The sequence below is a fragment of the Bombus vancouverensis genome, chromosome 3 (genome assembly GCF_051014615.1).
Source record: "Bombus vancouverensis nearcticus chromosome 3, iyBomVanc1_principal, whole genome shotgun sequence".
In the NCBI taxonomy this organism is placed as follows: Eukaryota; Metazoa; Arthropoda; class Insecta; order Hymenoptera; family Apidae; genus Bombus; species Bombus vancouverensis.
Window position 1 is genome coordinate 13,795,087 of NC_134913.1, and position 23,365 is coordinate 13,818,451.

Genomic DNA, 23,365 nt, shown 5'->3' on the forward strand with positions numbered 1-23,365 from the left:
TGATCGCAGCTGTGCAACGATTCGTCGGGAATTTCGAAGCAGGTTCCACGAGAGAATTTCTTGAGCGGTTCTCTTGGAAGGTGGAATTAAGGGAAAAGTCTGAGGTGATTCATTTGGTTTGAAAATCATGTACATATTTATTAATTACTTTTATCTTCTTTTCGTTTCGTATGGGTTTATTTTAAAGTTTAAACGCGATCGCGTTAACGATAGAGGAGTAACTAGCGATCATTGATTGATATTTGGCTACAAGGCGGCTTAGGAGACTGTGTTATATGTTGAATGGATTCGTTGGTGAAGTTCATCTTGAAATTTGCTTTGGTTTTGAATCGATTTCTTGAAAACTCAAGACATTCTAGCAGAATGCGCTTGGCAATATTCAGCTAGATTCGTATTCAAGAGGATCTTGTTTCGTTGTTACTGGTGCGAAATTTCACCGATTATAGAGAGAGATTTAGTTAAATGGTCAATCTGTTGAAAAATAATGCACGGTTTTAGTGATTACTTGTTTCTGTTTTGCTTTGACCGATTATAGAGAAAAATCGAGCAACTTAAACAATTTAGTCAGATGATTAATTTGTTGTGAAACAATGTACAATTTTAATAATTACTTCTTTCTTTTTACCCCATTATAACGAATATTTAACATTAGTACGTTGTAACAGAAGAGAAATTGGATTTGTTGCTTTATTCTATATTCCTTCCAATCAAAAGCTGATCGATTTTCGAACAGGATAGCGTTCCAGCAAAGGGAATTCCTTTGCTCTTCCCTCTTTGACCCTCTTCCGGGTAAAAAAAAGTTCCTCGACAAAAATCTCCAGAGTCATGCATTATTCCGAGCCACTGACTTTCAATAAACCTGTTTTTCATCAAAGAAATCCCCCGTGACCATAAAACGACATCGAATCACAGAATCACCTTTATGATACCTCGCCCCAAAGCACGGACAATTTAAAAGATTCAACTGCCTGTTCATGCAATTAATCAGCGATTTCGGAACGCGCTTCGAACTTCGACCGTAATTTCCTTCTTCTTCAATTTATTGCAACTGTACGATTTATCCCTCGGACATTAAGTAAATTCTTATACGCTAGATTGGTTTACGTCCATAGAAGCGGATATAACGATAGTGGATGTGGATGACAATTGCCAGCGGGATGTCATAACAGTTTGATCGTAATATCAGGTTGTCCTAAAAGTTTATTTTGTTTTAGAAGAAAATAACAGACGCACAACATTTTTTTGTTTTAATGCAAACGAAACGTGTTCTACGACAGCTAGAAGACGATCAAAGATAAAGACTACAACATCTGACAGATTAAGTTCCATGTTTGTATGAACATAGCCAGACAAAGTAGCTGCGTGCAGATAGCGAAAGACATTTTTGGGACAAGCTAATATATCAGACTTAAAAAAAGAAAAAAGTAAAGGGGAAGATACTGACACACGCCGAAAGAAATATAATTAAAAATTGTAACTTTGATCATTTAAATCGCTAAAGCGAGGATTTTCAATGGGAATTTCGCTCTTCGATATTTAGTTGGCTTTCGTCGAAAGACGCTGTCAGAGTGTAACAGACGAAAATCTTGAAAACGTTTTCTCATTTTCACTGCCAGTGCTTGTAAACAGTGTTTATAAGTGTGAGCAAACATGCCGTCGCAACGAAAAGGAATTTGCATGTGTCTGCTTTACGAATTCCTATCCTGGCCACAACACATCGTTGACAAGTGAGAATATTAATGAAATATTTGGTAAATCTAGCATAACTGAATTCATCGTTTAGCAGTGGTTTGCGTGGTTTTCGCAGAATGAATCACTTCGGAATTCTGATACTAATTCATTTACGAATATGAAGCCAATGATAAATAAACTAATTCTGTGGGGCAATCTGAATTCTGTTCGTGTACAGAGTATATGTAAAACATTTACGTCATATCATCTATGCTGCAAAGATTTTTTAAAGAGAATTATTTATGACGTACGATGACGTGTGACAAAGATGGGTCTCGTACGATGAGCAACCGGGTGAACTTATACGGCACTATGAAGAAGATACTGCTTCTAAAAACAACAATAGGTTACTTGCAGTTTTGTGGGCTATAGAAGGAATTATTTGTCGTAAAATATCCAAAAGTGCAAATACAGCGGATGACTTTTATGACACAATTGTTTGTGCATTGCGGATTGACACGGAAGGTCTCGTTTATAAATTTTATCTATTTACAGATGGCACAAATCCAGTTCTTCCATATGTGTGTGAATGTATAGAACATCGAAATTATCATATTTTTGTATTATCACAAAATTTTGCAGACCAATATTTTGACCATAAAAGCGTAGTTTGCTGAAACAATTTAATCAATTCAGTTGATTTTTTGAGTACACAAGGATGGAAGAAATGAAGGATGGAGTACGCTGGACATTTGAAAAATTTGAAAAGAAAAATTTAGTTCTGAATTTCAATCTCGTATTATAATAATTGTCCTAAGTGTTGGTAGATGTACATGTACACGCATTAACTATGAATGTATGTATTAAACGTTAACGTACTCCCAATTGTCATAAGCTATTTTAAATATTTCAACTGTATTGCATGTAATCTTTCCAGATGATGTTACCTAAGTGAATTTAAAAGTTAGAAACGTGCGATAATACGTAGACTTGTAAAATCATAAATAAATCAGAATGATGAAACATAAAAATCGAAAGAAACATTTTCAGGAAAAGTAATCAAAATGTTACAATTTTTACTATATCTACTATTCAAACAAGTAGAGTTTTTTTTAGAAATCCATTTATACAATCCATTTATCCTTTGGAAACGTAAAAAGTAAAAGAAGAGAGACGACTGTTTCAGCGAAACTGATGGATAAACAATCGACTTTAAAAATACTAAAATTTCTTGTCTCGACTATAATTAATACAACAAAATACTGGATCGCTGAGATGTCTGAATCAAGAATCCTTGCATCAGCGAGTAAACAAGCAACAACAGCAACTGCTGTAAATGCCTATTTCGATGCAGTGTGCTTTTATAGTCGCTATCTCGCTCTTTACGCGCTCATAAAAGGCCCAATCTGTTTGAATATGAAGCGAAACGAAGTAGGAAACGACAGTCTCTATCTCACACTGACTGTCTGTTCCTTCTTTTATACGAGAATGAAAGATCGAGAATAGTGCGAACATTACAAAGAATAACAATCATCGAAGATTCTTGACGCAGAAAATATTCCAGGATCATAGAAGGAAATACCAGAAGTTTATTTTTGTTGACTTTTTTTTATTGTATAATTTTTATGTTACTCGATGACTAAGAGGACGTATTTTAGTATGAAATAGCCCAAGTCTCGTGCAATACCTCTGAACAATATATTATAAAATTTAGCCAATCTTTCCCATGGAACGAGCAAATTAATTCCGCTTTTTCTAATTTTTTTTTAATTGGAAATTATCGACGAATTCATTTCTTCTATCGATGACTCACCATCCTCAACTTTAAACTGTACTTTACGCCGCGTTCGACTATCGACCGCCGTTTTTATCACTTCGCTTCAATCGTCGAACTCGAACCTAGACAATATTCGCATGACTACGACTCGCATTTTTGCGCTGCCTAAACTCGAGCACACGTACACAGGTGTCTAACCCGTTTACGACTATCGAGGAATTTTGTCACGCTGTCAAACATCCGGAGATTATGGGAAATTTGGAGATACGAAAATTCACATAATGCACATAATATATAGAAATACGTACGATAGTAGAGATATGTATTCAAGTACAGTATCCCTTGCAGTATTTAGTAAATAAAACATTTGCAATCTAATTTATAAACACTACTCTCAAGCATAGTCGGAATAAAAATCACGACGCAACAACGTTGTAAACTTTAACATTCATCTAAGATGATTAATGGTTAAATGTATGAATTTGTACAGCGTACATACACGTCGACTATTTACCTTGTCAATGCAGATGATCATTCGCGTGTTACAAATAAAAAGAAAAATTCATCCGAGTATCACAATTACAGAAACAGCAAGCTGCCGAGAAATAACAAAATAGCCGAGGGACTCGGCAGACTTTAAAGGAAATTGAATCGTAAAATCGCAGTATAGTCGCGTACGGCCAAAACGTCGCTGAACCGTTCACGACAGGATTCAACCTCCCGTCGAAGAAAATCTTCTGATAGCTGTTCGGCTATCCTAATTCTGAGTTACGGGTATCGTCGACGTTAAGACAAACGAATTTTCGAGAGGCTCGTTCGAATTCCTGCGTTCCACGCCCTGGAACGTTTGTCGCTTTGAACGCTTTTGTAATAAAATCCGGCATCCGGGCACAAGCACCGTCTAAAATGCTGGCTGTGCGCCAGCTTTTTACATCCTGGTTACAGTTGAAATTTTGTTGATGTTGGCGTATGTTGAATGGAATGTTGAGCAATGGAATGTTGAACACAGAAGTGTAGGCTCACAAACGAATCTTTACAAATGCGTTTCGAAGATGTACACCCTCGTGCACAAGTATTAGAGCAGTTTAGACAAAAGTCTTCTGTTAGCTTCCTCGTAAAATCTCATGGATTTGCCACTCATCTATTGCTAGAATCTTACACCTTTGAGATGGATAGTCTGTTTTTCTTCTGAACTGTGTTTCACACTTCTGAACATCACAATCAGAAAATCAACAAAATTGTATTTATTATACTTTCTTCTCCTATACTCTCCATACGTGTATAACAAATAATTTATATTGCAATATATATTTTCGTCCCTAAATTATAAATGCTTTTCTATAAGCACAAATTCTTCTTGTAATTATTTCTTTAAATCAACCTTAACGCCACTTATTGTTATTTGAAACATGCGTTTCGCGTTTATTTAAAGTTGTAATATTAGCATTTAATAGAATATTAGTAATAACAGTAATAGAATTTAATATTTCCGCAAGTTATAATATCGACATATTGTAGAACGAAAATGTAACTAATTCAACGCTTAAATCCCTTTGTTTCCTGAACACTGTGTCGATGTGTTTCAAAATACTACAACAAGAATACGAATGAAAACTATCAGATGTAAAAGTAAATCGAACGACTCTCCGAATCGAGCGACAATCCGTAGTTTCTCGTTACTCTGCTACATTTCGTATGAGAACTCATGTTCACATTTCACTGGAGCATTACTCGATTTACAACAAAATCCCAGGGACCAGCACACCAGTAAAACGATGATAAAAGAACGAGATGGCTCGGTTCCAAAATTTTTAACGTCCTACTTGCTTCCGTGTCGTACTTTATGGCGTACAAATTGGAAACGCTGGGCGAACGTAGTTTCCCGTAGAAAAATTCTCCTTGTCATAATTCATGCGTAGATCGTTCGTAATATATCGAGGATTCCCGTCGAGTGGAACGACATCGGCGATGGTTTAAAAGATTTGACTTTTCGTTGCCAATAATTCATATCAACGCCGGTATTCTCGTTCCGCATTCAAAGTCCTTTGTCACTCGGTTTGCCGCCGGAATAACATGTCTGACCCAAAAACCAAGGGGTTGTTTCAACAGGGCTGGCGGAACTCCAACTTTTCTACCCCCTTTGCAACGATCCTTCGCCACAGCTTGCAAGAAAATCGAAATTTTTGCCTTGTAACCGGACTGTCGCGACAGATTGGCCGAGCTTGTCTACTCGTTCGTCTTACATACTTTGTAAATATTCGAGAATTGGAAGATGCTCAAATTCTGATTGTTGATATCACACGAATATTTAATATTACGGTACAACATACTTTTTTACGTTCCGATCACGAATTTGATAAAATATGCAGGTTGATATACAGGGTGGTTGGTAACTGGTGGTACAAGCGGAAAGGGGGTGATTTCGCTCGTTACGCGTGCGGTACGTTATAACGGGTCTCACTGTAGATCGTTGTCTCGATGGAAAAATTAAAAAAAAATTTTTATTCTATATTTTCGACTTCTTTTTTCGCCTAGAATCACCCCCTTTCCGCTTGTACCACCAGTTAGCAACCACCCTGTATATGAGATATCACAAGTATAGTATTAGCAGTATATTAATTATAAAAGATACAAAGTCGTTAATGTTGAAAAATTATTCGCTTTAAATTAATTTCGAATACACATTCTTATTACTATCGCCGATTAAACGCTTGTTTAATGTTTCATTTAACTATGCGTTAACAATGTTGTGTTGTTTATATCAGCGTTTCTAATGTATGTCGAAAAGTTATCGATTGACATGTGAATCACAAAAATCGTGCTGAAGGCAAGTTCCTTAGTAACATTTACCACTCGGGTTACATGAGTGCTGATTTCATTAACGCGAAAAGTTTATTGTAATTTATTAGATTAGTTAGTATCAAGTTCAAGCTTGTTGCCTCAAGTTACGCCTTAAATGATGGAAGATTCTCAGTTAGAGTGTAATGTGCAGCTTGTTGTCCCAAAAGAACAATTTATATTCTGCCAACAGCATGGCAACAAAAGTTTGTTAAATCAGTTAATGTTATAACATAAATTTCCACCACTATTATTTACACGATTAATTTATTTATTTTTTATTATACTATTATTTTAATTAATTTACTTTTAATCGTCATCTATTAAAATGTATTACCTTCGATATATTACATTAATTTTGAATTTTCGATCTCGTGATCAATTAGCCGCGCGCAAATACTTCAAAAACAATTTATCGCCGTATTAAATAAAAATTATTCTGTTATCTCACGTATCATCCTTTGTTGACGACAAAGTGATTTGTATTATTCTGACGCTATAAATTTTTATTACGGAATATACTATATTTTTCTATGCATAATGACACACACAGGATCGTGGTGAACGTTTTAAATATGAACTACCATAATTTTATATACGCTAACGAAAATCGTAACAATGTAATAAACAAGCATTTATTTCTATTATTTCGTTGGTAAAATTTTATTAAAACATACGATATGTATGTTTCTGCTACATAACTTACAACACGATCACGATAAAAATGTTGATTTTCCTTCGTTGCTGTATTACTCGATAATTTCACATTATACAAATCGTGAGACATCAATGATGAAACATCACCATCTCCGATCTCTTTTTAATACTAACTGTCTGCTGACTTCTTGTCTTTCATTCGCAAAACATTTCCCTTCATAACACGTTTGTTTCACTACAGGAACAGATAAACACAATTTAACGCGACAGTACGCGCATTTATGATCGCGCGATTAGCTTTTAATGCGGCCACGTTCGCGAATAAAACGAAACTCGGTCGACGCTACTGTAAACAGCGAATTCAAACCGCAACACCTGCTACTTAACACTTTCGCCCGTTACACTGTTGGCGAACATAAATTATTCATTCGGCGCTACGCGAAACACCTTACCACTTGCCGAGAGTCTTCCATCATTCAACATATTCCACCCTGGGTCAGAACCAACGTAGCGCGTGGTTTCAACTAACAGGATAAATTAAACGCGTATTACGATAAGTTAATAAATGGCGAAATCCAGAAGAAATAGAATTTCGTTTATTTGTTTCTCTACAGTTGCAATCGTCAATCAATCGACTATCATCGATCGCGATTTTCCTTTGTAACGAACGAAATGATATAGCAACGCTGTGAATGTATTTCCATACGTACAAATATTTTTTACAAATATATTCATTAGACGTTTTATAAACCATTTTTTGAAATTCATTAACGCCGTAATTAATGAAACGCAACTACTGTGGCTGTTAGCGTCAAGGCTGAGCACGTGCCAAGGTCGATGCATCGCGCGATGTCGACCCATTTTCAAAAATATTGTATCGTCGACAGCCGCAGCCATAAATGTGTCTTCAGGGTTTAGACTCTTAATTAAGAACTGCCGCGGTTCACGGTACGGTCACGAGTGGCTGTACTTTCGAAGTATCAACAAGGGGCACGATGCTCTCTGTTGTCCATCGCCGAGAATCACGTGCACAAGGCCGATGACTCGAGGTCACGTTCCTCCCTGCTACGTGAAAAGAGACAAAGCTTTTCTAGAAGAACCTGGCCACGGAATGGGAAGGGTGATGAACCCTGTGGCAAGAGGACTGAATAAAAAGCTTAGCACCTACCAACTCACCACAGCCCAAGCTTCAGCCGAGATCCAGATTGTCGAAGATCTAACATGGATATATATTTATAAAATTTGAAACGAGACGAAAAATTTAGATGGAAGTGACGAGTACTTATATATGTATTTCGCTAAATCATCAAACTATTACGATTAATACTTCGTTATCAATTATTCGTTAGTAATAACCCACGATATATAGCAGGAATACTAATTTCTTTCTACGTATATGCAATAAACGACTCTTATCTTCTCTACATATATGTACATTTCCGGATTGATCTTCAATTTTACATCAGTATCGTCGTGTCTGGTTAGTAATGTGCAGATATGTACCATACTATCACGAGATACTGTGCATTTATTTCTTTCAAAAAAATTCAAAATACTTGTTTCTATTGTTTTTTCAATTGAAATATTTTTCAGTTGTTTTATTTCGTCAAAGTGATCGGATATTGTTGTAGGGACAATGAATAGAAACTTATCGATAAGCGTCTCTTGCATTAAAAACTTCCATTAAAAAACATCCTCCATATCACAGACTCAATTTACTTCAATTTATTCGACCATAGTCTTTGTTGATTTAAAAGAAATCTTCTAATTAAAGACCAGTAAATCAGAATCTCCGAACTTGAAATATTTATCAAAATAGAATTCATCACAGAGTTTGATAATTTCAACCAGACCGACAAATGTATCATATACATACTTACTACATAGTATACAGTTCTCGGTGAGAAAACGCGTTGGTTGTTAATCTCAAGAAACCTCGAAAACAACCGAGAAGCCTGTACGTCGCAGCATCTTGTACCTAGGAACTTCTTAACGAGTAAAAATAAGTTTCGACGAACGTTAATGCAGCTCTCGCGGCGCAGCGTATGAATAATTTATGTCCACCGCGGGGACGAAAGTACTCGGTAGCAGGTGTTGTTGCCGGAACTAGCTGTTCGTCCGACTGTTCTATTCTGCCCTTCCTTCTACCTCCACCACTCCTTTCTGTGCATCTGTCGACGTTGTATAATACGTTAATAAACGCTCGTAACAACAGGTACCAACGCGGTTGCATTCAGCCCAAGTTCGTCCAACTTGCACACTTCGTTACAAATGTCACGCTAACGCGGCCTCCGGAAGCTGCGAAACGCAACCGCGAAAATACACTAGCCACGTAAGAAGTTTCCTTGAGGCCTGTAATACACTCGCGAATCTTTAATTATAATATTTCTCAACTATGCTGTCTCGTTTACCGTTCGAGTTTCTGTAGTTGTTCTCGCTGTCGAGGAACAATGTTGTTTCTGTTTGCACTCTCACGCAACTCGTACAACCCATTCAAATTCGATTTTCTCGAGAACGAAGCCTCAAATGGAAAAAATTTTATATTTTCGACTTTTATTTTTCTCTATGTAGAATCCTTCTCGTTTGTACCGATTTGTATATTGATACCAGCACACCCTGTATATCTAGTAATTACAAGTCGATTATTGACGTATTTGTATTGGGTTGGCAACTAATTGATTGCGGATTTTGTCAATACCACCTAATGACAAAATCCGCAATCACTTAGTTCGCTCGGGCTTCGTGCTTTTATTAGTAAGTTGAGCTTTCTTCCGAAAGTTTCGTGAACATTTTCAGTTTCCAGACGTGAAGAATTGTCGATTCTGACGAACTATGTTCAGACGTGAGCCAAAACCTAACCCAAACGCGATTGAAACTCGAAGAATCGCAGATACATATCATCTGACCATCGTGAGAATTAAAAATCTGAAAATCGATTATCAATCGAAACTAATTTATCTAAATGAACTATGATGCATCGAGGACGAATTTAATCCTCGACTATTGCCCGAATTTTTACCTCGTTATCACGATCTAGTGGAGAAGCTCCTGTATTAACCCTCTTAGGGACGAATTTCTGTTTAACTTACGAATGAAAATTGTTTCTTATCAATTACTAACGACATTTTGTCAGATCATTTTCTATAGGAAATATAATTTAACTTGGAAAAAATTCCGGTCACGTAGTTGAAGACTGGAAGGGTTAACGTATACTCGCAAATTACTTCGGAAATCTTAAGCGTCATGATAGTATCGTTAGCGAGATAACGTTATCTGGCAGAGACTGCCGTTGCACGAATTGGCTACGCTCATCCATCACGTTAGTTATTCTTCGACCTAGATACCTATCATATTATGCAGTATGCTAATGAACATCTATTATCGCAACCTGGTTGTACCAGCACCAGGTTAGGACAACTACATGGTCCAATAACACAAACAACCCTGGCAACGGCAGCTTTCATCGATAACCGCCCCGATCAGAGTTAATCTGTCTGCCGTAACATCTGAATAAGTTTCGGCGGTTGCCACAGTGTTCCTGATTATATAAATTTTATATATATAAAAATAAAAGTTTGTTATTCGTCGTCGCTGAGATTTATTGCGATCGTGATCATCGAAATAGTAAAATCAATTTTATTAATGAAACTTTTAAAGTACTTAATATTAAAGATTTTAAAGTAGTACGAATAAATATAATATCAGGCAAACGAATTAAACTATTAGGTATTAAACTATTTTCTCATAAATATCGCTCTGTTTATCATTTCCGTAAATATTTCTGAAGTATTTGTAGTAGATATTATGTTCATAAAACATCCAACATATGTGTTATGTATAAATATACAGGAGGTAAACACATGTGCGAGTAATACGAGCAAATATATCAGACGATAGAATCAGTTTTTAATTCCAAGTATTAAACTCTTGTCTCGTAAATATTGTTCTGTTTATCACTTCCACGAATATTTCTAAAATATTTATAACGCGTATCTTGTTCATATAACATCCAATATATATTATATATACGTATGCAATAGCTAGGCATATGTACAAGTAGTACGAGAAAGTATAATGTCAGACGATGAAATCAACCTGTAATTTCAAGCATTAAAATATTATAATACTTTTATGATGGTATGTCGAGTCATTTCCATATATTGCACGAATTTTTCAGGATGTTCCAGTATTTTTATTTCCCATAAAACATTCACAAATAATAACCCTTGCAACGGATATGTATTGTACATAATTTTCCATGTTAAAACGATATACTTGCGAAAAGTTTGTTTTATTAATTGATGTATTTGAAATTCTTCTAGCGACCAGATGATATAAATAAAATAAAAAATGAAAAATATGTACATGTTTAAATACAAATACGTGGAAGGAACCACTCGATATTTTCAGAACTCTTGATAAAAAAATCTGAAAATGAAATTGATGAAGTACAATGGACCTTTGTGAATTGACAAATTTTTAACAAGTTTCTTTTTACAATAGATGTCGCCAAAGCACAGTACCTATCTGTAAAACACAGGAACATTGTAATACAGTAAATTTTGTTTCGTTGTACATGCAATCAAACTTTTATGCTTCCCATTTTCTCGTTCGAGTTGATTATAAAGAAAAACGTAGTTAATATAGAAATAATTAATTAATTTGTTTAAATTCTCACATGAATTAAGTATTCCGTGTATTTTTGTTCTTATACTCGGAATTTATATTTTGTATATTTTTGCCTTTATATTGCAAATTCAAAGATTTGTCTCTTTTTGAAGCTAATTACTGAAATTTTATAAACCTAGACGACACGTAGGAAGATTTAATGGAGAATTTGGTGCAGTTTCCTCGTTACAAAAATGCTGATGTGTATGTCCCAAAGTCTCGGAAGATGTTGCACAGAATCCCTTCGTTTGAAGAAATTGGCCATAAATTTTATATTGTTGCATGTGAATTACGATGCATCCTTAAAAAAACAGCAAGTCCTTTAAGACGCAAGTTCGCCCTTGCGAAAAAAAAAATGGATGAAAGGATAAAGAAAAGACGTGGCTTCGATATTGAGTAAATAATTATATTAAAGAAAAATATATTTAAAATATAACGATCGTATAATATTCGTGAAAAATTTACTGCAAATACAGTACAATATAGATCGGCTCTTTACGCAAAATTCTTTATCTGACTTTGACATTTTCACGCGATGCTCCTCTCGACATAAATATTTTGCGCGAATTTTCACTCGCTACAGGAGTAAGTCTGCGAAAGAGAGAAAATAAAGAAAAAGCGAGATCCAGAAACAAGAACCGCTGAAAAGGTAAAGAAGAACGAGCGGTAAGTATAGCAAATAGGAAACAGCACGTGCTATGTTTGCGTTGGCTTGGTTACCAAAATGTGCAGTGACACAGACCAAGAAAATCCTAAGAAGATTTTCTGCTGAAATGGTTCAGAAAAATGAAAATACAGAATGTGATGGAGAGGAAAATAAAAAAGAAAAATAAAAAAGAAAGGAATATATAAAAAAACAAGATTTGATCAAGAGAAAAGCTCGTTAACGATTTAAAATATCCTTTATCTCGACAATTATATCTTCTATTATACCTGAAAATTTATTATACAATTATACCTGAAGCTAACAGACTCTTTCCGCTTTTAGCCATTCTATATAAAATAATTTCGATTTTAGTCATAAAGCAACGTAAAATTCAACGAAATCGAATCAAAAATATACTTGTCCTATCTTTTCCTGTGAATTTTAAATGAATTATTATCAAAAGCAGACATCACGTTGATGCATATCGATAATACAGCATTTTCCATAACGTTTGCGAAACGATGTCGTCCGATTAGCTAGACAGTGGGATTTTTTCTATCAATGCAGCATACAAGTTGAGAATGTGAAACGACTGTCGGCCGAGCGACAGCCTGTAATATATTATATTCGGTGAAATCGAATTGATCCCGGCCGGATTTCGCGCGAAGTGGAGACGGCCGAATGATTTATTTTGTCCGGCGGCGGCGCGAATGCGAGCCAATGGAACATCAAACGCGCGCGAGAAATCAAAACGACGGAAGTAGGACAATGGACTCCATCGGCCGATGCATTTTGATGCACCGACCGTTGGATTTCGTCCTCTCGTGGATCCTTCTGGTTAGAAATCGTCCGGCCCACCATAATTTCATATATTCCTTTTACGAATATACGTTGCGCGCTATATATGAAACAATTTAAAATTTTGTTAACACTATTATAAGATTCGACTATCACGATTATATCGGTAATGTTCAAAACCAAGTATAATCAACGTGTTGTATAATTGTTGTAATTAGACATCGTTGAAATAACTTACCTTATGAATAGTTTAATTCTACCATATTTCTTTCTGTAAATATATACTACACTAATTGGAGCAATGTGAAATATTCATTTTCTTTTTCTATGTTTCACGTACCTTTTCTATAGCCTGTCCGATTAAATACATAATTATTCTGTTTCAGGTAAGTGCATTTCTTAGGGAACCACATTATCCGTCACTCGATGTAAGTAACGACTATTATTTGCAATTTTTTACGCGAATAAAATTTATTAGAATTTTTGTTTCTAACCGACTTTGTAACTGATAACTTGATAATTCTGAAAATACTTTAAATTTATTTTAATGAGACTCCGGAAAGAAAGAAGTTTGAAAAAGGGACATGAGACGTTCCTTGAAATACGATACGAGACAAATGAAGCAACTAATTAAACTATAAATAATTGAGAATCAAAAAGCAAATAATAATTCCGGACGTATTCTTAAGATGATAAATCCGATTCTTACGTTTAATTACGCTTTGTACAAACGGGACTTGGAACGTTCCGATAGCTGTGGCCATAACAAAACAAGTTTCTCATCAGAGAATTATTAATCAGCCAAATAAGGATGGAGTCAAGTACGTGTAATTAGAAATTCTACAATTTGCCTGAGTAACCGCGCGAAATATCAAAGAAAAACTGCTTCGCCGGGAGAGGTTGGCCGCCATCTTCTAAAACGACAGGGAATCTCGCTTTTACAAGCAATCTACGAGAAGCTTGCCTATCAGTTAAGGTTTCAAGTTATGCAAATTACGCTCCTCTGTACATACTTAGAGCAAGGCGAAAGGAGGAGCTTTCCGTTTACATTTCCAGCGTAGCCGGAAGAAACTTCCCGTTCGTTTGGTGCTGCTTCTTATTTCGAAATCGCTTCACCCCCACCTCCCCCGATAAACTGATCAAATTACGTTGCATCAATATTTCAACAACCGGTTGGTTACATAAATTTGCAAGCGTTTCCGCGACGACTTTTTTCCTCCGTGTTTTTCTACGTGTCTTCTTTTCCTCGATCTCTGTTTTCAAGGACGACACGCAGTGGACAAGAATCAAAATATTCATTGTTCGATTCCGATCTTGTTATTCGATGATCAGTCAGTCACAACAATTTCCCCGAAGATCGGTAGAGAATTAGTAAAAATTAGACGAATAGCACATGAAAATCACTCATTCGTTGCTCTTGTTTGTTAATTCTCGTCCAATAGCGTTTGTTACGCCTTAAATCCGGAGAATTTGAACAAAGGTGCGTATAATTTTTATCTCGAATTTTTTAAAATTTGGATAAATGATTTCTGCGCGGCGCTTACGAAAAAATGGAAAGATTGTTTCCACCATAGACGCTATTCGCTCAAGCGTCGCCGTGTGTCGTTAAACGAGGAAATAAATATTCGAGATCGAGCCAGGGATTAGGGAAAATACCAACAAAGGTTCGATAAACAGACTTTTACTCGCGTCGAATGCCCTAATAACAAGTTTCGGAGAAACTGCAAATTATATTACATATTTTTTATTTTTGTCCCGAATCTCCGTTCAAATGCCGCAGTATGACGCGACTATCGAATTCTTTCGAACGCACGAATTCGCAAATAATGGCGGACACCGGTGTCCAGAGGCAGCTGCGACGAAATTTTTATCAAAACAACGAACGTCAAATATTTGTGACGCGATGTACCGCGGCGGCAACGTCACTTTTTACCGTGATTTATGAGGTCCGTCAGCCGTCATTTGTTCCACTCATCCCTCCATTGTAACGCTTCGTTCCTTTTTTTCCCCCGTCGTCGCTGTTCCAACAAGAAGAGAACCCCAACTTCGTTGGTTTAGCCTTTTAAGTTTTGGATCATATTGCTGTGACATTTTCAGTACAATTTTTATTCTACGTATTCGAAAACCGTTTAAATAACAATATATTCCAACAAGGGAGATTAGAAAAGCCGGAATTACAGAAAATTGTGAAATGTTTGCATGGAAGTAGAGTAGATCATTCATAAGACAAACCTATTTTTTCTCGATGCCATAATACAATTAAAGGGGGGTGAAATCATCCCCCGAAGCAAATGCTGAATTCTCTTTCTCGTAGATACGAATGTTAGACAGATTCTAAGTATATTTGATCCATGGTTATAATATAAAGATAAAGAGTTATTACAATTCCTAGAATATGTGAGCTTCTCATAACTCACAAACCGATCAGCTCCACTTTCTGTAAATTTCTCATTTTTATTATCCAATCTATCGAGTATCCAAGTAACTAGCGTTCAATTTGTTGAAAAACAAGTGACTTCCGATCGAAGAAACAAGGAAGATACATCGTCAAGCATCCGGAGGTATTAAAAAAATTATTTAAAATAAAAGGCATTGCATTCGAGAAAATTAACACGACTTGCTCGACTCCGCCAACCAAAATTAAAACGTACGAAGTGAATTACGAGTTTCTCGAGTGAATCGTAAATTTCGAAAGTAAATCGACAAGGTGGAATGAAAACTATAGAAGGAATGATCGAATTATGAGAAACAATATTTAGTAAAAGCATTTAATTGCGTGTTTCTGGAGCATTTGCATTCTTCGTCGAACTCCATTCGTTTTTATCTACTCTTGACGATGCTATCTATGGCGAATTGCGAAAAAGCTGGAGTTGTTGAAAGAAGTTGAAAACAATAACGCGATCGAAACGAAACGAATTAAGGGAGATTGCCAAGGCTACATCATTCCTCGGGAAACGAGAAATGGAAGGCGGGCAAAGCCTCGGCCTCGATTCGTTCGTTCGAGTTGAATTCGAGCGACGTAGTCAAACGGTAAGTTTCTTCGTAGTCTTTGCAACGGAATTAAAGAAAATACGACTCGGCTGAAATGTTAATGAGTTCCCCTCGCTTGGCCGAGCCTCTCTTTGAACTCCTTAACCGTGGATCCCCGCGAACGCGATCGAAGTTCCACGACTTGTTTATTACTCGGAGAAAAGCCTCTTGAATCGTTCTACTATTTCAAATGATAATACGCTTTTTCAATGCCTGTATTCCCCTGTTCGCGTTAGTAATTTATGTCCAAATGAGGATCGAGTGACGAATTATTTGTCTGATAAGCGAATTCTTATACAAAATTGTAGAATTGAGGGCTACAGGTGAGCAAAATTAAAAAAAATGTAGATTAAAAGAAATCGTTGATGATATTAGTTACGTATAATTAACCTTTAATAATAATAATTTAATAATAAAAAGTTAATTTGGTTTCTTAGAGAACTTTGTGGATTTATCAGCTACTTCAAGAAATCTTACACTTTTAAACTGTATGTATATTTCATGTTAAAATAATTCTCTTCCATCGAGTAATATAAAAGTTGAGAAACTCAATTTATCATATTTTTCCTATGTGATCTTCGCATTTAATATCCGTCACAGTTTTTAATATTTCTGTTTTAAATTCCACGTTGAATGCAGTTCTTTAATTGTCGCAGGTTTCTTTATTAATAAGATTTTCTTCTCAGACCATTGTAAATTTCTATTACGGTAGATTAAACTGTTTAACAATTACACAAAGACGCTGATAGAAATATAATTCTGAAATATAATAAAAATGTAAAAATTTCGTGTTAATTCTAAACGCGTCTGAAAAAGAAAAATTAATCTCTCTCTCTCTCTCTCTCTCTCTCCTTCTCCCTCTCTGCTTAACACGTTAAAAATCTCGAGAGATTTAAACGTGTCCTCTTCAAATGGATTGTAAAATAGAGGAAAGTTAATTTTCCCAGTACCACCAGGGAAATCGGTCGTTCTATTTCCAACGTTAATGTAACATTTTTAATAGGCAGCGAAGAACACTTAACCACGTTGGCCTGCATGAAACTAGAAAAAAGAACGCGTAAATTCACGGAAATCGGGGATATGGCAAAAATTCATTATTTTTCCAATCACGTACTTGTCCTCCGCCTTTAAACTTTATCATCAAACTCCACTCAAGTTCCCACTATCACAATCGATTAGGACATCAACTACTTGCATTGGTAACGGTTGTTGCATAAAATTACACGATTGTCAGAGGCAAAGAGTTCAAATTCACCGACCATTGCTGAATTCCTTTGAAATATACGCTCGCCAGGGCGTGCCATCTACGTGGCCCTGTATTTTTACATTTATATTACGTTCATACTTCTTGACTCGCACGGCCCAACATTAATTCACAGTTGTACGCTCGGCGCACCGTTGAACCAGCGTATCCATCACTGTCCATTACGAAACAGAGAATCGTCTTGGCGCAGCCGTTAGACGCGTCGAGAATCGAGCGGAATCGCAGCGAGCGATGGCCCTTTTCAGTTTTTTTTCCTCTTCTCCCAGAAACCCACGTATCGCCGAACGATTTCACGGGACCATGACTCTGTCATCTAAATTCCGCCACCGATAACACTCTTCTCCTCCTCCTCTCCCTCCCTTTGCCATCTTTCTTCTCTACTGTCCATTGCGTTCCTTGTTTTCTGTCTTTCCTTGTACGTTATTTCTCGCTATTTCTCTATCTATCTATGTATCTACTATTTGTCTCTGCCGACTCTCACTGTTTCTTATTCGTTCGTTCTTCTTCCTTGTTTCGCCCGGCGAATGCACACTGTGCATTCTAGTTCTTCCTCCTCGACCGTAGACAGCAAGTCTCTCTGTATTTCTGTGGAATTTCCCCGAGCACCGACTGTTCGTTCATCCCCCGGATTCTGAGCCGTTGTCCCTCTCTCTTCATCGTGGCAGCCACCGCGTAACCATTGTCCCATGAAATTGGACGTCATTCACGTACCGGATGTCCATGACTCTTTCACAGGACGCGCATCGCGGCGAGACCGTAACGACCAGGAAGCGGAAACTACGAACGCGCGGCCGTCGATTTTTCCGCCAACATCCGCCGCTCTCGATTTCCGGCTACACGCGATTAAATTAAACGATCAAGTCGAAGACGGGTAAGATCGTACGCGTCCTCAGAAGCCACGCCGATCAACTTGCTTAAATTTCTCGTAGCTTCTCCGTCAATTAAAATGCGCAGAGAAATGCCGATTGCAAACGTTGTTTTCTAAAATTGATCTTGCAAAGTGTGGTTATTTGTATACATAGACGTGCTACTTTTTCACGGTAAAGAAATTCGTGAGAGTAAATCGCTTGGTTTTTGAAGAACCACGATTACGCTATGCGTAATTGCTACGTGGATGGAGAATTTCGTGAAAACTGATGTGGATCTGTTTGACTTCTGATACGCTCGTTTAACCGTCTATTAACCCATTTGCATCATGGCCTTACTTAAGAGGAATTCTTCATGGAGTTTATCGAAAATTTACTGTTCAAAACGATTGGTAGATGTTACTTCGCAAACATCGCGTCTTATATTCTTTATAACAGAGGAAAAAAGTAAAAATTATTTATTTAAAAAAAAATCATTTAGATTAAAATGGAAGTAAAAGAAACAGTCGCAGCACGCGTAATAATAATAATAATAAGTAATAATAATAATAGCGCGTAATAATCCGCGCTTGGTGATAGAAAATAGTCGCAGCGCGCGGATTAATCCGCGCTTGGATGCAAATGGGTTAAAACCTGCAATGATTTGCATCGATACTTAGACGCCACGATGATCGGAAGATTTTTGTTTCATATACAGCGATTCGCTAAAACTGTCGAGACACTTGCCACAGAAAATTTCGATGGACACATTATATGCGTTATAGGGAACTCTTTGTATTAATATTGTAACGGGGCACGATGATCGTGATGATATTTGTAAAATCTGAAAATAGTTGGAAAATGTACGAGCATAAAAATTGCAAGACGTTTGTCATAAGCATACGCTTCGCAAAGATTACCAAAGCGGACCGATCTCTATCACTAATTTATATATTTAAAATCACTATTCACGCTGTATAGTAATTTTTAATTAAGCACATATTTACATATAGCAATTTCATAACTAAGAATCTCTAATCGTAATTTTTGTAAAATATGTGTTTGTTACGACTATTTCGTAACTTCCCTGTATATTCTTATACTCGTTTCAAACCTTACCAATATGATCGTGACGACCGTATTATACAAAATCTTGCCTACAACGCGCATCACGTATTTACAGAAGATTTGCATAATATTTTCACGAACCACTGCAATTTTCTTATATTCGATCATCGATATCTATCAAAGTTCCCACGATCTCGAAGGGGAATAAATTGTTCGCAACTACTCGTCCCTAACGTCCAATCGTTCTCGAAAATTTTCCAGCAGCCTAATCACGTTATCGAGGGATACAAGGGAAAACAGGCGCGGACGGGCAAGTCCCTAGCGTGTTACAAGGCGCACGTACGCAGGTGGCAACGTTTTCGTAGCAGCGTGGCATCGTTTCGCGTAATTACTTAATCCGTTTACTCGCGCGCCAGCGGCCACGAGCGCGGAATACGAATTCGCGTTTCCAGGCGGTGGTCACTCGCGGCGAAATAATTGCGCTCGCAATAAATACACTGGCGGCTAATTTTATTCGCCGCGATGCTCGTTGCCGCGGTCAGTTATTAGATCAGCATGATGAACGAGCTGCCATGGCTGAGGACAGGGTACGTGAAAGAGACGAGCGGCCGTTCCAGGGTACGTGCGCTTTGTCTCCGAATTCGCGGACAAAATTACCGACGTTCGTAATGAATACGACCCCCCCCTCACTTTCTCATCTAATTGCACCGGTTCATTGTGGCTGGTATTTTTTTAAACGTTCATCCGAATTATACATAGAAGCGAGCTTCCGGAAGATCGAGATTCCTCGTTGTACGTATCCTGGCACCGTGTTCTTCCAGTTATCAATTTATTTTTCGATAGAAACGAAAATTTGCCAGATTTCGATCCGATTACTTCGTTGTAGAATGGAATACTATCGAGCATGGATTGCAGTAAACAGTTATCCTTCGTTTTATTAAGTTGTCCGAAAAGTGTCTTTTACGAACGTGTCTTTTACAACGGTGCATTTTTATACAAACATGAAACCTAATCTGTCGAACGGTGTGATATTTATTTTGATAGAACAAAATGGACCGTACGTAATTCGATAAAATAATATAAAACGAAAAGTATTGTGCTTCCATTATTTCCTTATAAAACGAAAGAAACTTTCCGGACGACCTAATAGGAACAAAATTCTGATACGTCTTATGCGTTTCGTTTAAGAAAATATCTGCATAATTTTTACGGAAAGCAATGTTATCTTTGGGAACTTTTTTAAAAAGAAGTTATGGAAATAAGTTATTTTACGACGTGTATTAGAAAAAGCTCCATAAGATAAATCAAAGTATCAAACTATTCGTACTATTTAACGTCGTAGAAACATACTTCTCTTTACTGGTTTTGTAACTAAGATATAATGTACCAAAATTCGATATCAGTTTCATGAAAAACAAGTAACTCGACGTTTCATTAATTATTCGTATGCAAATCGCAAATTAATCGTTTCTGAAAGTACGATAATCGGCGAAAGGATTAACTCGGCCAATTTCAAAACCTAAAAACATAGTCAGTGCGAATAAAGGGAAGCATCGTGGAAGAGGAACGGTGCTATACAAGTGCTTGCGTATTACGCGTATCCTCGCGATGCACCGTGAAGAGTGAGCCAACGTGATAGCGTGATAGCTCGTTCATCACGACGATCTAATAACCCTGTTGTACGGAGGGTAGTGCGGCAGTGTGCCATGTACAGTGCATAGTGGCGAGATGGACGGCTCGCTTTGTTGCAGAAATTACGGGATTCCTGGCCTCGGTGGCGAATCATCCGCTCGACCCCATCCTCTTTCGCTGGCTATCCCGCGCCTGACCCTTGGCCTTCTCTTCGTCGCGTGCCTGTCCATCGTGACGATCTCTGTCACCGGTCCTTTTGTATCTCTCCTCTTTTGTCTATGATCGGAACGAGTCATCGTCGAAGTTCCACTTTTCGGCAGAACCATCACCAGCCGATATTTGTTCGGCTCGAACACGATAGAATCCGAAATATGCTGTTCTCTGACCACCGGTCTCTTTGTAGCTTTTATGGCTGTCCTGTGACCGCATCCGGAGCCAAGTGCACGAACGAGCGCGAAGGCTGTTCTTTTGTTTGAATTTCGATCGTTGATGCAGCTGTACATGGCGAGCGTAAATTCGCGGTACAAACGAAGTCAGAGAGATTCTATGGTCGAAAGTAAGGCGAATTTGCTTTGAAGGCTTCGTCTCTGAGAAAATGAAAGCGAAGAAATATTTTTGCTCGAAGGGATTACGATTGATTATGATTTATCACTTTCGGTTGAAAGTAGTAATCGTTGATTATGATCTATCGATTATTCTTCGCTAGTAAAATTACGCGGGATTATAGGGATTTATTCTATACAACACGATTTACTCTACGAAAGTTCAATCGTAAATGTCAGAATAAATCTATTCTAATTGGTTTCGTGCTTTTATTTTAAGATACGGGAGATTGATAACGAAAGAATTTAGTTGACTGTTTCTTTGCTCGCAATCGCATCTTCGGTATGTAAAGCTAATGCTTTGAGTCATTAAGGTACATCCTTTTAACGTCTCCATAAATATTCGCTAATGCGTTCGCAAATGGCACGTTTCTCTTAAACATTCATCAAACCAACTACCTTTTGCGCCGAACAATTGCTCGTTGCCAAACATCGACAGAATAAGTCGAGAAGAAAGAACAAGTCAACGTATATAACGAAGTCACTGATTGGATACAATTATTAGAAGCTTAAATAAGCTTAACCAAGTAGAAACAGATTTTACCAGTATATTCACGATAGCTGTATTTAATTATACTACTAGCGAAATTTCAAAAAGTTTCGTATAACGCGCATGTAGTAGGTACATTCGTAAGAACTTTCTGCAGTAAGTGCACTTTCGTAAAACTTTCAAATATTTAAGCCCTAAAAAATAACGAACATTTTCGACCGTATCGTAAACTTTGGAATTTTCTATTTCACGCAAAGATTGCTGGAAAATCGGTGGATTCTTGGGTTGTTCTCGAGGACGCTGACTGAGCTTGCAATCGGATCAGGAACTGTGCCGCATTGCGGGGTGCAGCTGCCTCTTTCTTTCTCTTTCTCTTGTGCTCTCTCCTCCTTCTGTTTGGTTTCTTATCGTCCTCTTCGAACGTGCATTGATAGCACGCTGGAAAGCATGTCATTTCAAGGATGCCTTGGTTACTTCGTCCTTTGCCCTGTAATTAGCACAAGAATTACGGAAGCCCGACCGTCATTGATATTTCATCGCCGAAGCAAATCCGACATGAAAGAAGAATATTGAACGAGCGAATTTTATGTATATCCCTGGGCATGCGACTGACAAAGCCGATTTTAAGCTCCCTAATTGCTATTTTATGTCAATTAAACGCAAACGTTTGTTTGACTGGCTCGGCCAAATAATTCCTATAATTAATTACCATCCGTTATTTGTATCATAAAAAAGGCAAAGAAAGCTGGAAGCTTTATAATTTACAATAAAATTATTCGCAAGTATATATAGCATCGTAACGCACTGCTTTACGTGTTTCATATTCTTCGTACGATAAATGAATCGGACGACATTAAAATTAGAATATCTTTTAAACTAATCTCGTTCTTCGACCTAAGTGTACTATAATACTATTTTTTAAAGAGAATGAAGAGACGCGTCGATCGATGTATACGATCGATTTGATATTTCAATTTGAGAAATAGGGACGACGTTAAAATTTTCAAAAATCTTCAGCTCTTGATTTTTTACGGGAGGTCGTGCATTATGAAATAAAATAGCGTTTATTAATCGTTTATACTTTAAAGAATATGTAAATTGTGCGCGATAAATCTTAAAGAATTATCTTATAACGTGAATATTAAGACAAATTTTGTAAACAGAAAAAAGCAGAGGAAAATCAATGATTGTCGTTATAATCGAATTATAATTCAAGTACAATATTCTCTCTTTGTATAATAAGAAGGAATTAATTAAACAGCGTATCTACTCGTCAAATAAATTATTTGCTTTTCTATGATTCTATTTGAATATGTATGTAGTTGCGTTACTTACGTAGTAATTCTTCTTATCTTCGCGTTATTAACGAATTCCTTACC

The 23,365-nt window shown here is 37.0% G+C and overlaps 1 long non-coding RNA gene across 1 annotated transcript in view; it reads left to right on the forward strand.

The window, feature by feature from the left end:
- Positions 1-13,481, forward strand: part of LOC143302471 (uncharacterized) — a 71,909-nt gene extending 58,428 nt beyond the window's left edge. Inside the window, exon 3 of the long non-coding RNA XR_013058014.1 lies at positions 13,442-13,481. This is a non-coding gene — a long non-coding RNA (uncharacterized LOC143302471). The remainder of the gene's footprint in view (positions 1-13,441) is intronic.
- Positions 13,482-23,365: the final 9,884 nt, after the last annotated feature.